The sequence below is a fragment of the Passer montanus genome, unplaced genomic scaffold (assembly GCF_014805655.1).
Source record: "Passer montanus isolate IOZ18808 unplaced genomic scaffold, ASM1480565v1 scaffold17, whole genome shotgun sequence".
NCBI classification, from domain to species: Eukaryota; Metazoa; Chordata; class Aves; order Passeriformes; family Passeridae; genus Passer; species Passer montanus.
Window position 1 is genome coordinate 5105850 of NW_024364270.1, and position 16295 is coordinate 5122144.

The 16295-nt window shown below is 37.5% G+C and overlaps 1 protein-coding gene across 1 annotated transcript in view; it reads left to right on the top strand.

Moving 5' to 3' along the window:
- The window catches only part of NAV3 (neuron navigator 3), a 509399-nt gene that overhangs the window by 71529 nt on the left and 421575 nt on the right, over positions 1 to 16295 (top strand). The window lies entirely within an intron of this gene.

The following is a 16295-nucleotide window of genomic DNA, read 5'->3' on the forward strand; positions in this document are numbered from 1 at the left end:
ATTTTAGATCAAAAATATGTGCAGGTCTCCTAGCTCAGCAGTCAGACAAAAGCACAGGGTAGGAGAAGTGCAGCCTTTCACATGGCAGAATATGATTATTTTCTTGCTCCTTGTAAAGGAAACAAATTAAAAGATCAGATTAAAACCAATACATTTAAAACAGTCAGTTTAGAAAATGGGAAATGCTTTAAAGAAAAGGATCTAGCTGGAAGAGTGACACACTCTTCCCACCAGCAGGAGGCTGCCAAAGCATGGCACTAGGAGGTAGAAATGATGTTGCCTGAGCTCTCCCTCTTTGGTGGAAGAACCATTCTGGACCAGTTTCTCCTCCTGTGTGGTGCAGTGAGGGCTCCCCCTCCTGTTTTCTGCCTTAGTTGAGCTTTCAGATAGCACCAATCTTCATTACCATTGCAAGACTATTTTGGAAATCTGTGAGGAGCTATGAAGGCTGTGGCCAACACTTCTGCAAAGGGGATAAAGGCCTTTTAGCCAGGAGAGATTGCGAGCCCATGGTGCCTTTGGGTCCTTGGGGCACCACAACAGGTGCTTGAGCTGAGCAAATACAAGACTGGCAGTGCCATTTGATGAAATAGTTAACAGTTTTTGTACAAAAACACAGTCCCTCTGTCCAAGAGGGAAGTTCTTCATGTTTTATAACCAGAAAGCCTGTGATTTTTCAGACTACCTCTGTTTTTGAGCTTTCCCCAGTTATCAACCCTGTACAGTGAATGACTGTTTTCTTACTGAGCCTGGCAAACAAGACCAAATAAATTGCTGTAGGAAAAGACATGATATGATGATGGGAAGAAAATCAGGAGGCTTTGCAAGACAAGTTAATATGCCTGCTTCCTTGTATCTCAAACCCTTCAATGGCAGCTTTATTCAAGCAGATGCATTCCTTTTGCATTAGCCGGAAAGTATAACTGAATTTTATTCTAGCTTCATGGTTTTTGTGCCAGATGAAATACCTGATAAAGTGACAGCATTACTGAAAGGGTGATACCTTATCTATTGTAATGCAACTGCACAAGTTGAACTGTCAGAATTGTTTGAGCGTAGATAACATCAGTTATTTATATCATGTAGTCATTGTGGTTTGGGTCCAGACATTAAAGTTGGATTTTCTGTCCTACCAATTCAAAATCTGGGAACAATCACAAGAAAATAGTCAACTTAAACATGCAGACTGAGCCAGCATTCTTTACACCTTTATAGCTCAGTTTTTTGGTGGGCTAAGAAGTCAGATAATCTTCATCTAGTGTAGCATATCCTTCATGAAGATGATAGGTTTTATCAAATATTGAAATTATTGTTTCATGCTAATAAACTGGAATTTATATATTCTGTTTTTTAGACTTCACCTGTAGAAATATAATTCTGTAGAGAAGTACCAGCCAAGCACCCAGTCAGGCAATTTGAACTTTGCCTTTTTATCTGGATTTTTGGTTCCTGAAGAGAAATCAGAAAAAGCTATATTGATGTCATGGATGCTGCATAAGATCCAAAATGTCCTTTAATATTTCTGGAAATAGATAACTGATAAATAGCATTGGTCTTTTTGACCATGATAAGCATATTACAGTAGTTTGAGAAAGGTTACAAACCTTGTAGCTGTGCTTGTAAGGTAGGAAGTGATTCGTTATCAGTACAAAAGTGAATTTGCTAAAGGATGCTTCATTCAAGTGACATAATCACCTTAATGCTTCTTAAGTCAGCCTGGGATACCTTCTTCAGAGCTGCTCTTCATGCAAAGTGGATCACCTAATACCATCCATGTTTAAAAATATTTAAATAACAGTTGTTTGCTGCCTTGTAACAGGTTTCCCTCCTCTTGATTTATTTTTGGACACAGCCTTGTTCTGTTTCTTCTTGAGCTGCACAGTAGAATTAATTCCATAAATAACTTGGCACTTCTGTCTGCTAGACATGCTATACAAATTTTTTTTTTTTGTTTCCAGTGAATATATTCTTGTGTGGGTTTTTTTGGTTTGTATAGCATGTCTAGCAGACAGATTTTTTTTTTTTTGTTTCCAGTGAATATATTCTTGTGTGGGTTTTTTGGGTGACTTTTGAATGAAGCCACAGTAATCTGATATTAATTTAACTGTCAAATTAAGAATGCAAATATGGGAGTCAAGTATCCTACCCTAGCTAATTATTCACTAGGGCGTCTGCATTCTATGTTAATGAGGTATAACACACAAAAGACAAAATAGCTGAATATCAAAGCTCCTGTAAGTGCATATGCAAGTGACTTAAAACTAAAAAAGCCTTGCACAGCACTTTGTCAATGTGTAGATAAAAAAGGAGGTATGTAGATGGCTTAAAGCCATGATAAAATATGAATTCACATCCCTATATGTCAGTGCAGTGAGGAAAGACTTCAGCTATCCACAAATCAGTATACCACATATGTGTGACAGCCCAGACATAAAACTGATAGAGCTATGCAGATGTGGAGATGGTATTACCAATTTCCAAAGAGGATAGGCCACTATTCTGAATGGATATGACATTTAAATAACCTGGTTGTACTGTAGGGAAACCTGCAACAAAACTGCTGCTAGAATCCTCATTTTCATGTTAGTGTTTGGCTTAGCAGTTTTTTGGATAACCACTATAAAAAGGACTATGCATCTTTCGTCTTCCTGGAGTAGAATATTGAAAGCTGCTGTCTGTTTTTCAGGTTGACCTTTCTCTGGTCCTTCATATGTCTGCCACCTTGCAATCACACTGATCTCATGTGTTAGGTAAGAGCAGCAATTTCTCACTGGCCTTCAGCAAAGCCTGCCTAAAGCAGTGGCTTGGGAGCTATTCTGGCAACCTGCATGTTTCAGCAAAATCCCTGTTTTTTGCAATTTGAGAGCTTTGAATTTTTCCAGATTTAGTTAAGAAGGACAATATCTAGGCTGTTTTTGATAGCATTGACAAAGACGACAGTACTTTTTGTGTGTGGTGAACTGGAGCAGGCAGTTATTGAGGTATTTTTTGTGAAATCACTGGAAAGGATATGGGAGTGTTTATGTTCCCCTGGTGCTTTGTTTGATCTGTAGACCATTATAGCGCTGTTTAGTGAGCATGGAGCAATTTTCTGTTTGTTGCAATGACATTGATTAGATTGTGATTCTGTCTGTAGCACAGTATTCTACACCATGGAAAAGGCCCCTCCAGAATGCCTGACATCTTCTATAAATCTAAAAAAATAATAAAAATAGAAAATGTGTGTTGTGCCCAGAATACACAGACAGTAACAGTTCACCTGGGAAATACCTTTTGACAGATCCACTGATTGGTAAATTGCTGATGGGATTAGAGAATAGTCGGGGACCAGTGGTGTAGAAAAGGAGCAGTTTCCTTCTTTGAACTTTAAAATGTTTGTGCTTTAGGGCCATTTAATCATAAATCAGAAGTCTTTGTTTTCTACAAAAATGATAAAGAATATTATTTTCCTTATGAAAATTATTTCCTATTATATCAGTAGGTCTTTATTATACAGTGTACTAGCTTTGATGTGTGTGTATATATATACTCAAGTTTACATCACATTGCAGTGCAATGTAATGAGGCAGTGGAATTTTACTAGAGACTCTGGTATGTTTCATGCTGAAGTAAAACAATGTAAAACAGAGCCTAGCCCTGGAAATAAAGACTTTGCTCAGTAGAAACTTAGAGCTACCTGTGAAGGATAAAGGATATCTCTGGACAGCCAAAATATTACCAGAATCCTGTCCTTGCTAACATGTCTTTGAAACATTCCCAGTGTTGTCTGACATCATAGGTAGGTAGCTATAGCAAGACTGATACCTGGATCAACAGGCATTGCCAAGAATGTTGGAAGAATATAGTTGCTTTGCAAAGTTTTATTCTAAGTAGTAATTGGTAGTGTGGGTGCTAGTACTTTGTCAAATTGTATTGCACCTGAAAATTTGAAGAGTATAATAACCCTTTGTAGAATCATATTTGGAGTACCCCAGTTTGGCTTTGACACCTCATATACCTGAATGAATATTTACTCTTGCCATTTTACACTTTGAATTCTAATCTCTATCCCTGGTTGACATGGGCTGGTTGTGAATTTTTGTGATGGTTTCTGCTTATCTCGTCATATATTGTTTTCTCACCTCATCCTTTCATCTGTCTTTCAGTGCTTGGTGTTCTCACATTATTTGTATTTCCCCCCTCCATTTCTTCTTCATTGTTTCTGCATTGCATTGTCCTTTCACAGTATCCAGTGATTTTTAATCCTTATTTTCTTTTCAAACCCTTCTTAATTGCTTCTTTATTTTTCTTATGCCTCATAAAAGATTTGTCCTCCTCCTTCCTGCCTTCTCTCTCCTTGTCAAGATGTTCACCTCTTCTCTCTAGATCCAATATCCCCTATTCTCTCTCTGAACTTTTTAATTTTTCATTTATTTCCTATGGTTACAATGTTCAAATATGCTTCCACATGCATGTAAGAGATGGAAAAAAATTTCAGTTCTCTTGGTGCTAATTATTAACCTTTTTTCTTGTTCTTTCTATCCTTCCAAAGCAGAGGGTGCTTTGTGTGTGCACATAAAGTTGCACTGAGCAACAAGACTGGCTCATGATATTCCTCTGCACATTCTGATTCAAACAGTAAATCAGATATATATTGAGAATTGGAGGGTTGAAGGGAAATAATATTAGGCTCTTTTTGTTTTCCACCTCCCGTTTTGAAATAACATCTAACCTTTATGTCCTTCTTTGGTAATATGTTCTTGAATAAATCAAAACAAAGGAAAAATGTTTAGAAGGGGGTGTGAGGTTGAGTATGTGTTGAACAAAAGAACAACAAAAAAAATTCTGTTCTTTTCCACTGAGGCAATACTGGATCTCTGATTAGTTCCAGCAGTGTTTTTTTTCTAGCCATGTGAGCTACTGTGAGTTAACCAGGTTTTCAGGTATTCCACATGCATATAACACATTTTGCACAATTTTGACTTTGGGTTGTACTTCGCTATGTACATGTCTTCTCAATGATGGAATTACTGACCTTGAAAGTCAGTGAATGTTACGGGAGACATAGGGGTGTTTTGTTTTCTTTTTTATTACTATATTTTAGTCTATTTGTGTGGTCTAAACCTCTGTTCATTTAGCATTATCTATTGAACTGAGAATCGTATGAGACTCAGTGTTAAGCTGTTGAACCAAAATATCTGATTTTTATTATGAACTTTTAGGAACTAATACTTGTGCAATTAGTTGCCCCCAAGTGGTGAGCAGATCATGAGCAAAAATACTTTCAAAGGGCTTTAGACATGCCAGCAGAAACTTACTTGTAGATACTGATACACTGATTCAAATGTCAGAGGTCTCAAAAAGTTGCTGTTTGAAGCTGGCAGGGCACATTGGTTTGCCTTGTAGCTGCAGTGATTTTTATTCTGTGAACATCTGCTATTGGATTTTGCCTCTAAAACAATTCTTACTGTGAATTTTGATGAGCTTTTCTTCAATAGTTGTGTGTGACATCTGTTAATTAGGACATATTGACAAACCTGTCCTTATAGGCTACAAGATGATATAGGAGCTCTCACTGCCATATCTGTAGTTTGTCTATGAGATTTTCTAAAACCCATCACAGATCCTAGGATTAAGATAAAAATGTAGGGTTGGCAGCACTGGGTAAGGTGTGGTAAGTCTGACTTTGAAAAATTATGGACATTCATGTGTTTTCAAAGAGCACCATTTTTCCTGTTCTATGGCAGTGATGAATTACAGGAGCTAGAGGTCATACAGGACAGTGTCTTATGTGCCTCAGCCTGCCTTTCAAGCTGACAGAAACAGTGTGTGCTCTGTAAGCACTGTATTGCCTGATCATGCTCATTTCCCAGCGCCTCTAAAGGAAGGTGAGGGTCCTCAGCCTCTCTGGGGTGGTAGATTTCTTCCTGTCAGCCCAAATGTGCCAAATTGCATGTCTTCAACCTTGCTGCAGAGCAAGGATTGTAAACTGGGATGTAGGGTGGGAGCCATCAGGATTGCTGTCCTGGGTCCTCAGCAGTCCCATTTTTTGGGTTGTTGTTACAGAGCTCTAATGCACAGGCTTCAGCTGAGGCAGCTCCCAGAGCACACCAGTCCTGGGAGGTGGTGCAGCCCATAAGCAGATCTGTCGCAGCCTCTGCTATGATTAGTTGATGCTGTGAAGCATGAAATAGCATTTGCTTGCTGTGCTACAGCTCTCAGATGGTGTGCCCTTCTTATTGCTCAAGAGGTATGATAAACAACTGTATTTCATGAACTGGCATTTCCAAAGAGGTCTTGCTTGTTGAACTGAAGCCCATTAACACAAAGTTTAACCAGCAATGGCACATAAAACTCTAAAGCTAATTAATTCTAATAGTGAAAACCCATCTCAAGAATTATTTGATGTCTGGATCATTAAAATGTCACATGCTTTAGTTGAATTTTCTGCAGACCTGTTTACCCTATTGGATATAAAATTTTGACCTTTATTTAAAATGGGATTACTTACAGATGATCATTAGTTGAAGACAGGTTATAGGGATATTATGTAAGGGTTATAGCTAAAATAGCATTGGTATGATGGAAAGAACTGACGATCTGTAAGAGTTGGCTGGAAGGCGCACCTGTAAGTAAGGAGAAAAATGAAATAAATCTTGTTTCGTTTGGCTGATTTTAACAGAAGCATGTTTTAGAGAGATAGGATGTTTTGTCCTTGCCAACAAATTATTGCAATGAGCTTTCTTTTCAAAACACAAACTATTAGACAAAATCTTTAGCACTGAGCAGACTTTCAAATACTCTTTTTGGGATTTCATCACTATTGTTTGAATGACACTCAGTACTTGTTTAATTTTGAAATTTTTATTTTGAATTAAAAGCTACTTTTGTTTTTGTTTAGGGAATGGCCTATTAAGAGGATTGCAGCAGCAATCAGCCTCACCATTTTCTGGACAATGCACTTATCAGTTGTCAAACACAGACAGGGTATTACAACTTGAGCCTCTGTATATGCACTGTTCACGCTTGGTTCTGGGGAACAACTACTTTTGTTTCAGTATAGAAATGCAGTAACAAAATCTGATCATCTATTTACATAGAATAATGTATTTACATAGATTGCCCCTCTTGAAGTTGCTTTGTCTGCTAATTTTTTGTCAGCTTTACTCATGTTTCTCCTAGAGTGAGTCAATTATATAAAAGTTACAGTGAATATTTGCCAAATTATTTTTTTAATATTAAAATAATATAGAGCTCAGTAACTTCTGATCTACTTAAATTCCTGTATCTTGAATCCTTCCATTTTTTTCTCTTTATATGATATAGGACTTGCTGAGATGATTACATTAATAATGCATAACTATAAAAATTAAAGTGCATTGCAGAGAAGATACTAATAGGTTTAATTGATTTAAATTTGTAAATGGGTGCCAGCAATCAGAAGCCAGGTGCAAGTCTGACTTCAAATGAACTGATAGTGATAACAGTTCCAAAATCATTGGCAAGATTAATAGTTCTGGTGTTGAAGGGAAAAATAGTTAAATGTTATGGAGTTACTTAAAATTAAACCTGAAGAAAAATGTGAAGTACATGCACTGAACTTGTACATGGATGCTTTTTATTGCTGTTATAAGTTTAAACCTTAATTTAAAAGTCTTACCCTTTTCTATTTAATTTATTTTTGAATTTAGTTTCATATTCTAAGATTCAAAACTAATTGTTGAGTAAGATTAGTTTTATGCTATGCAGATGGTTAAAGTAATTTTCTAAAGAACTAATTTGGATTTCAAAGCTTCAGAAAAATAGTGAATATTTAGCACCAGTTAAATGCAGGGCTTTGCCATTATGTATTATTAGTCTTTCTGCTTCTAGTTGCTCTCTAAAAGCAGGGGGAAATGGTAATATCCTTCATCTCGTAGGAAATAAAGCATTTACAAAGCTTGGCTGTTAATGACATGAAAGTATTTTTTTGTTTGATTAAGACAGAAACATTTGTAGAGATATGGAGTTGTGATTTTGTGTGTCTCTAATTTTGATTTATAGTTGCACTTTAAGGTAACTTTCCACTTGAAACAGACTTTGAACTTCCTAACTTGTGTATGTGCTCCTGTTAAAATTGGGTCATGGAGACAATATTTTAAAATAAATTAAATATGAATCTTCACATGTAAAGTTTACTGCTGCACAGTAGATTTCTTTAAGAGTTTGCTCCTGTCCAGATTGTACCATGTTCAGTATTGTGTCTGAAGAGTGGAAACTTGAGGTCTGGAAATGAGGAAGCCGTCAGCTGTTTTCTGACCTCTTCAGATACTATGATTCAAATATTGGTTTTTGTTGTTCGTTTTTTTCATGCAGACCTCTTCTACAACTTTTGTATCATACCAATAACATTGAGAAAAACCTACACTTTGTTAACAGTATCCCTTGTTTAGGAGGTTTTCTTCATGGATTTTTGTTTTCCTTTATAATTTTCTTGTCTGTACTGTAGCATAATCCTTCAGAAAGCTTATCTAGAATCTCTGCAGCATGCAGGGGAATACCAGTATCTTAAATGTACAGACCTGAAGATAAAAGTGGAGGCTTGTGGGAAATCATGGAGGAAACTGAAATCAGATCTGGAAATTGAATCCACATTTTAGCACATAACTGTATACATCAATTGGCTACTATCCATGTCCTTATTTCCTGCAAATTTAAATTTTAGACAGGAAGCTTTGCAGATCATGGGCAAGATTATAGCCTACTGAGATTCTTGTGGCTTTATAATGCAGCACTCTTCTTCTTGCAAGGGAAAAATCAGTACAAAGGTTCACCCTGTGAATTTGCCAAGTACCTGACCCAGATGTGCTTTGCTATGCAGAGATAAAGCAAGAAACACTTTGAAGAAAAGGAGAAGGGAAAAAAGTGAAAATAGAGAAGAGAATCCAGCAAAAGCAACTATTGGAGTAGGCATGTTAAATATACTTTGAAATTTGGTCATTCATTAATTACTTAAATGATTGGCCTTGATGCTTGCTTCACTCAGGCTTTGTAAGCTGCCTGAGAGGCTAATGGATGGAACTGAGGGAATGGAATTACTGAGTGGTGGTAATGAGGAAGGGCTTTTAAAAACAGGCAGTGAGTGTTAGAACAATATACTGTCTCTAAAGTCATGCAGTCTTTACTTAGATCCTTCACTGCTACAAGAGTAAGTCTCAATTAAAATGTTGTGGTCTGTATTGCTATTTAATTCCTTTGTTTGCTCTCTTGCCTGTGGTGGGGCTGCAGGAAAGAAGGCAGCTGCCCATTTGTCTTATCCTGCGGGCCGTGAGCCGGCTTTAATGAAGACTCTGGAAGGAGGATGATGGCTTGTTCCCAAGAGGAGAATTACGTGTGCAGGAGGATGGCAGTTCCTGGGAGCAGCAAGGAGGAAACACATGGGAAGCAGCTGGGGAGACTTTCCGTGGGCGTTTGGGTCTCAAGAGAGCCTGGTGAGGGAGGTCAAGGGGAGCAAGAAACCTCAGAGAAAGTGTAAGCATGAACAAAAGGGTCCTTTTGGAAAAGGCCGGCTGAGCAGAGGAGGAGAGGGATTTGAAAGTCTGCCTTACTGTTACTCTGTTTTGCACACCAGAGGGGAGTTCCCTCTGTTTTAAAAGGCCCTACCTTTTATTCTAATAAAAGCCAGCATGGGAGACTCAAAGCCCTTCTTGTCTTCTTTGGATGCTGAGTGTAAGAAAAGGTCATGACTCAGTCAGAAACCCAGAAGGCAAAGATTACTTATTTTTCAGACCTGAGTCTCAAAGTTGAAATGACTCCAAAGCATTGCAAATGGTGGTGACATAATTATCTGTGGGTACCATACATTATTAATGAACAGTTGATTCAAATTATATTTATTGCTGCATCAGTTATTTATCTAAAAGCATACTTAAAATTCAGATCAGGAAGCAACATTTTCTTAATCTTGCCCTAGAATGGATTTTCTGATTTTCTTCTTTCGTAACTGAGGTTTGGCTAAATAGGAAAAAAAAGGTGTTTGATAGTACATATTAGAAAGCTATGTGTGTAGTGGGAGATAAGCTGATGTTTGAAAAAATGCAGCAGTTAATTACACTTCAGGTGGTGGTGGTGGGAGGCTATAGAGGGTTGATATATTTACCTGCAGACTCCTGTTTTATTGTCTCCAATACACGAGGGAAAGAAAATTGAAAAAATACTCCACAAACATTTTTTAAAAAAAGGTTTTCCTCAGAAGTCTGTCAGATTAATTTCTAATACAATAGTGACAATTGCATTATATATGCTTTACATGTCGCACTTGTCCTTTTTGACTGCTGATGTTCAAATAAGAATTAGTAACACAGTTGTCTTTTTTTTTTAATCAAAATTTTCATTCAAAGGGGATTGCAAAACATGAACACTAGTCATGAATTCATTATTATCAGGTTATTCTCTTATGCATTCTGTTTATGGCACTGACAGAACAGAATAATATTACTGGCCTTTTTTAAGCAGCACCCTATTATTATTATTATTAATTCCTGGTGTATTCGTCATTTTTCTTACAGGTTTTATGAGATGTGGATTAAAGGTAAAAGCCTCTGGAGCTGAATTGCCAATAGTCATCCTGTGGGTTTCAATTATAGAGCAATTTCTCCATTTATTCTGCTTAATTTTATGAAGCAAAGGTCACAGGAATAAATTTTCTTTGTGTGAATAAACACTGGGGAAATTGAGGACCCAACTATTATCATATGAGATGACAGTCAGTTCTATCAATCTAGAAATTTTCAGGTCATGATGATGCCAAATCTGTGCAGTTCTATTAGCAATGATGCTAATGATCAGAAATTTTAAGGGAGGCTTTGAAAGTGCTCTCCCTGGGGGTGGTTGCTCCAGTAAAGCCACTGCAGGATCTGTAGGCCTTACCATGAACCCAGATACAACAATGATGAACATTTTGGTGAATTTCTCCCTTCTTTTTTTAGCAGTGTGGGAAGGAATAGAGTAGTGAATGCTACAGATGTGTGGAAAGTCCTACAGCTCCTGAGACTGCATCAGTAATGTCCTTTCAGCTCTCTCTCTGATTTTACTCACCCTTGATTTAGAAGTTATTTCCTTACTAGAAAAGATGGGGTGGGTTTGTTGTTGCTTTTAAATTGTTGGCAGTCTCCAAGGAATGTCTGCAGCATAAGAATAGTGCAGAATTTTGTTACATTGCAGTGTTTTAATCAAAGGTCACAGAGGATTGCTTTTGAGTGTCTAGAAATTCTCCTCTGCTTCTGCTTCACTTGAATGTTAAGCAATCCTGTAGGTACTGCAGTTGCTACTTGTTATTTCCACAGCCATTAATCACATAAATGTAACATATAGAGTGTCATGATGTCAGAAAACTCTTCAGGTGTCCTTTTCAGATACTGTTCAGTTCCTTGGAACTGGAGGGTGCCACATGCCATTGGTGTCTCTGAGCTTGGAGAAGGGGATGGCTGGGGGAGGCCTTTGGAACACAACCTGGGAGGACCCGAGCAGTGTGGCCTGACTTTGAATCCACACCTGAGCAGTGTGGCCTGACTTTGAATTTCCCTTTGCTTTGTGCAGGGGGTCAGACCAGATGCCTCCAGCGGTCCTTTCCTGTCTGAGTACTTTTATAATCCGGTGCCTTGGCCTAGAGCATGCCTTGCCCCACTTCTCTCTGCCCTCTGTTCTACCTTCCTATTTGTTTCTTATCCTATTTCCTTGGCTGAGGAAAGCATCCCCATCAGAACCACCAGACTGGAACAGAAGTGCAGCTCTCTTGTCTCAATTAGCTTTGCTGTGAATGCTGTCTCAGCATTGTGGACACACACAGAGGTTTGTAGGGGCTAATGGAATACAGCTGAATGAAAATACATGGTGTTATAGAAAGACTGATACTTGGGAACATGGGCAAGGATAAATGATAAAAGGCATGCACTTTTTCAGATGAAAAGCTATAATGGAGATCTGTCAAGACAAGGCCTTAGGGTAGGAAATGAAGAACAGTTTTATTCCTGTGTATAAATAGAATCCAGAGCTCCCTGACACAGTGAAGTAAAAAGGCAAAGATTTGTCACATGGATGTAAAGGAAATGTGGGAGATTTATGTTCCTCCACTAAAAAATTTCATATATATAAGCCAGCCAACCATTTTAGTTTTGTTGAATGAGAGGGAAATAATTATTCATTCTGGTTGATGGTCTATAAAGGAATGTGCTTAATCAAACTAGATGCATCTGATAAAAAATGAAAAGCTTTGCCTTTTTAGTCTATAAAAATCTGGTTCCTTTTTTAATGGTGACATTTTAAAGGAAGAGAAAAAAGTTAGCAAGTAGTAGCCAAAAAAAACCCAACAAAACCCAACCCAAACCTCCAAACTGAAAATCTTTTGTGGTAGGGGAAGGGGGGAATTGTAATTAATTTTGTGTTTAACCATAAGAAAATGAATAAATCCTGGGAAAAAGAACTGAAATAATTACAAGTGAAACTCCATTATAAAGTTTCAAGATGAAATTGTTTGCTTTTGAATTGCTAAAAATTGTGATGGAGATCTTAATCTCTGTTGAGAATTATTTTACATTTCCTCTGAATTATTCGAGTATGAATTCATTTACACATAGCTGGGATAGGAAGTCTTAAGAGAATTTTATGAAAGATGGACAGGATCACAGTAACAAAGATGCTGTCTGAACTTGTAGCAAGTGCTCTGAAGTAAGTGCGGATGAGGCCGGGCCTGGAGTCCAAACAACCTGCTGAGAGCCTGTGGAAGGGTATTGTAAAGTCAGGCACAGCTGCTTTCCCTCATTTTCATAAGGGAAGTTTTAATAAGACCTTGTCAATCCTTAGGTTTTTCTTGCTGGTCTTTGTCACTTGACATCTCACTTCTGTATGTGTTTGTGGTAAGGGAAAGGTTGCTCTTGCCAAATTTCAGCATAGGGGAAAATTAGTCACTCTGGAGAGAGAAGTCTGTTTATGGGTTCTCCTGTTACTATCAGAGCTTCTACACTTCCATATTGCTGAGGCACAATTATAATGCTTCTAGGACTTTTACTTAACTGCTTTGTTTTTGGAGTCAGGAGTCAGTTCTGGCTGGTTTTCCTAGCAAAAATATGTACTTCAATATGATTTTCTGTCATGTAAGAGTTGTTAGAGGGAAAAGTGCTTCTTACCAAGACATTGCACTTTTTTCCTTGTGCCTATATTTCCAAATCTGAGTACATTAAAATGATGATTTTTTCAAGGTTTTGTGCATGTGCTTTAATGTGTTTATTTCCTGTTTGAGGTGATGCCATACCCTAGACATACAAGCAGAGATGGGATATTGCTGTGCATCATGGGGATATTACGTCATCTTATAACTCATCCCTCATGACACCAAGTTCAGACTGTGTTTCTTTTGTGCTGCTTGAGTGTAAGCCTCACTGTGCAAGTGAAATCTGTGAATCAGAATATAGATAGCTCTGAAAGTGTTTATAAATGGAAGGCATCAAACTAGTTGCTAATAGGTGTGTTTAATATGTAATAGGTATTTAAGTGTTCTTTATTGTTAGTTTAGATAGGCTTTAGTGGATGCTGGGCAATGTCTGTTGCCACCTCATGTGTATAAAAAGCCCAATGAAAGAAGAATATAAAAGAATAATATCAAGAATATACATATATGTGTGTGTATATATATTTGTAAAGAATAATATAAAAGAATGAACAACTTCAATTTGAAGGACACCTGAAAGATTTCCTATGGCTTCCTGGAAGCTCTAATGAGAACTCCTTCAGTGATCCCTGTGATCTGGGGAATCGAGAGAAGGAGGAGTGTGTAAATGTCTGTGAAGAAGTGATAAAAATCTCTCCCTGAATTCTCTAAATAAAACCAGCCATATGTCCAGAAATAATTTTAACAACTTGTTCCAATGTGTTTCCTGACAGAATGTATCTTAAATGTGGAAACACTCTTATACCTTTAAAAGATGAATTTCTTATAATATAATTGCATTTTTAATGGCAGTGGCATTCAAACTTCAGATTTTTCTTAGTAATAATTTTGAGCAGTTTTAGAAAAGTGTTGAGCTTTCTTACTGTTTCTTAGCATCATAAAATATATGATGAACATAGTTATTGTGCATAGATGACACTTTGATTTTTATAGCTACAGTTCAGTGTCAGAGCCTACTTTAATATTTTATTTCTACTTTGGAGAAAAGGAGAAACTGTGCTTATAAAACCTCATATCAATTATATTTTACCTTACTTAGGAGGATTGAGATGTGCAGGTAATATGACAAACATTTTTTTAAGTGTTTTTTTCTGTCTTCTATTGAAAAGTCATTTGCTGTCGTCTGCACGGCAGCTGTAATCACTGTTATAGAAAGTATTTCAGCATTCTCAATGACAAACATTTTAAGTGTTTTTTTTCTGTCTTTTACTTCTATTGAAAAGTCATTTGCTGTCATCTGCACGGCAGCTGTAATCACTGTTATAGAAAGTATTTCAGCATTCTCACTCTTCAGAGTGTTTCCATGAATCTGACAGTTGGTACCCAAATAAAGGCATTTCTGAAAGCAGCAGCAGAGAAGAGAAGGTACTGCTGCTATTACTTTTGAAGAGAAGATTTATTTTAAAACTCTGATCAGCCTGCTATTATGTGCATGCTGGTTTTACCTTGTTATTAAAATATCACAACGGGGATCAAATTCAGCTGTGAAGAAGAGCCATGCTATCTGTATGTAATCTATTGCATAAAAGTACGGTATGGTAATAGTCACTTGATGAAAAAATCCCCACAGTCTAAGAATTTATTCAGCTGTATAAAGATGAGGCAGGGCTTAAATATTCATAGTTTTTAGGTTTTAATTTTATTAAGAGATAGAATTGAAATGCAGGTATCTGGGTCAATTTTTCAGGCGCACATGAAATGTACTAAATGCAAGTGGTGTGGGGAGGTATCTCGCCCTTGCACGCAGGGCTAAGAGGGATTTGGTTAGCTCTCACACAGCATGTGGTGGCTGAAGGCAGTTCTGGTTGATGCTGACAGTGACAGCCCCATCAGGGCTTTTGTTGGCATGTGAACTGAGATGACTTTCTGTCCCACATATAGATTTCATGAGTATAGAAAAGAGAATAAAATCCACTACTTTATCCTTTCTCTATGCTGTTTTCGTATTCTTTTGTCATATAGATTTGTATTTCAGTAAGCTGCCCTGAAACATGTGGAAGTTATTTAGGTTTGCCCTTTTATAATCCAGGAAATGACCATTTCTTTATGAGAGGGGATAGGAGATAAGGAGGGATGTGAAGCTGTAATTCCCCAATGTTCTTGCAATCTTCAGAGGAATAGCTATGATAATACAATAAGCAAAGCAGTGTAATACTTCATCTTCTGTCACTGGCTATCACACTGTCTTATTTCCTTTGCTTGCCAACTGCAATGCAGCATTCTGGAAACTTGATTAAGGTACTCCATAGCCTTTTAGCACCTTTTTAGGAGTGAAGCTGGAGGATTTTTCACTTAAGGAAAGATGCAGTAAATGTACCAGTAATGGCTGGAACATGGCTGCCCTAGTCTTCAGAAATTGTATTTGTGTGGGGGAAAGCACTCATCTCAGTCAAATAGTCCTTTTCTTTCCCTTGGGCATTGGCATGCCTAAATGTTCTAGTGAGCTGGGACAAACGGGAAAGCTATTGTTTTGGTAGAACAGCTTTGATCCAGCTCTCTGTGAAGTCTATGGAAAGAGTCCAACTGACTTTCCTGGGAAATACAAAGTGGATGAAAAATGCAGTCCATGGGAAGAAAAGCTATTGCATTTTCCTTTTCAAATTTAACTGAGACATATTAAGCATTTCTGTGCTCCAGTTTTCTTCAGAGAGCGATAGTGTTTGTCACCCTCCTTCTCCATTCTGCCTACAGAAAATGTGGTTTTGCTGGTGTCTTGTTCAGCTGGTTTTTTTAATGGAAGCGTGGTGATACAGCATATACCTATTTTATTTGCAGCATGACTGTGTGCTCTGTTCAGATGAAAAGGCCTCATTCAAGTTATTAAACAGGAAAAAATGTTAGCATAAAATGCTTTTTTCTCTCTACCTTGTTCCAGTGGCTTAAAACTAGGTTGGGAGCTATCAGTTCAAATTGTTGAAAAACCTTCTAACCATTTTTTCTGTGGGTTAACAGAAGCGTAGCTAAGAGATGGCTGTAGGTAGCACTTACTGTCTGAAAATACAAACTTTGCTTGTATGTGAGAAAGCAGGCCCAAATAAAAGCATCCATTGCCTAGAATATGGCACTTCATGCAGTGGATACAAAACCCCATGTCGTCTTCCTAGTTGAGCAC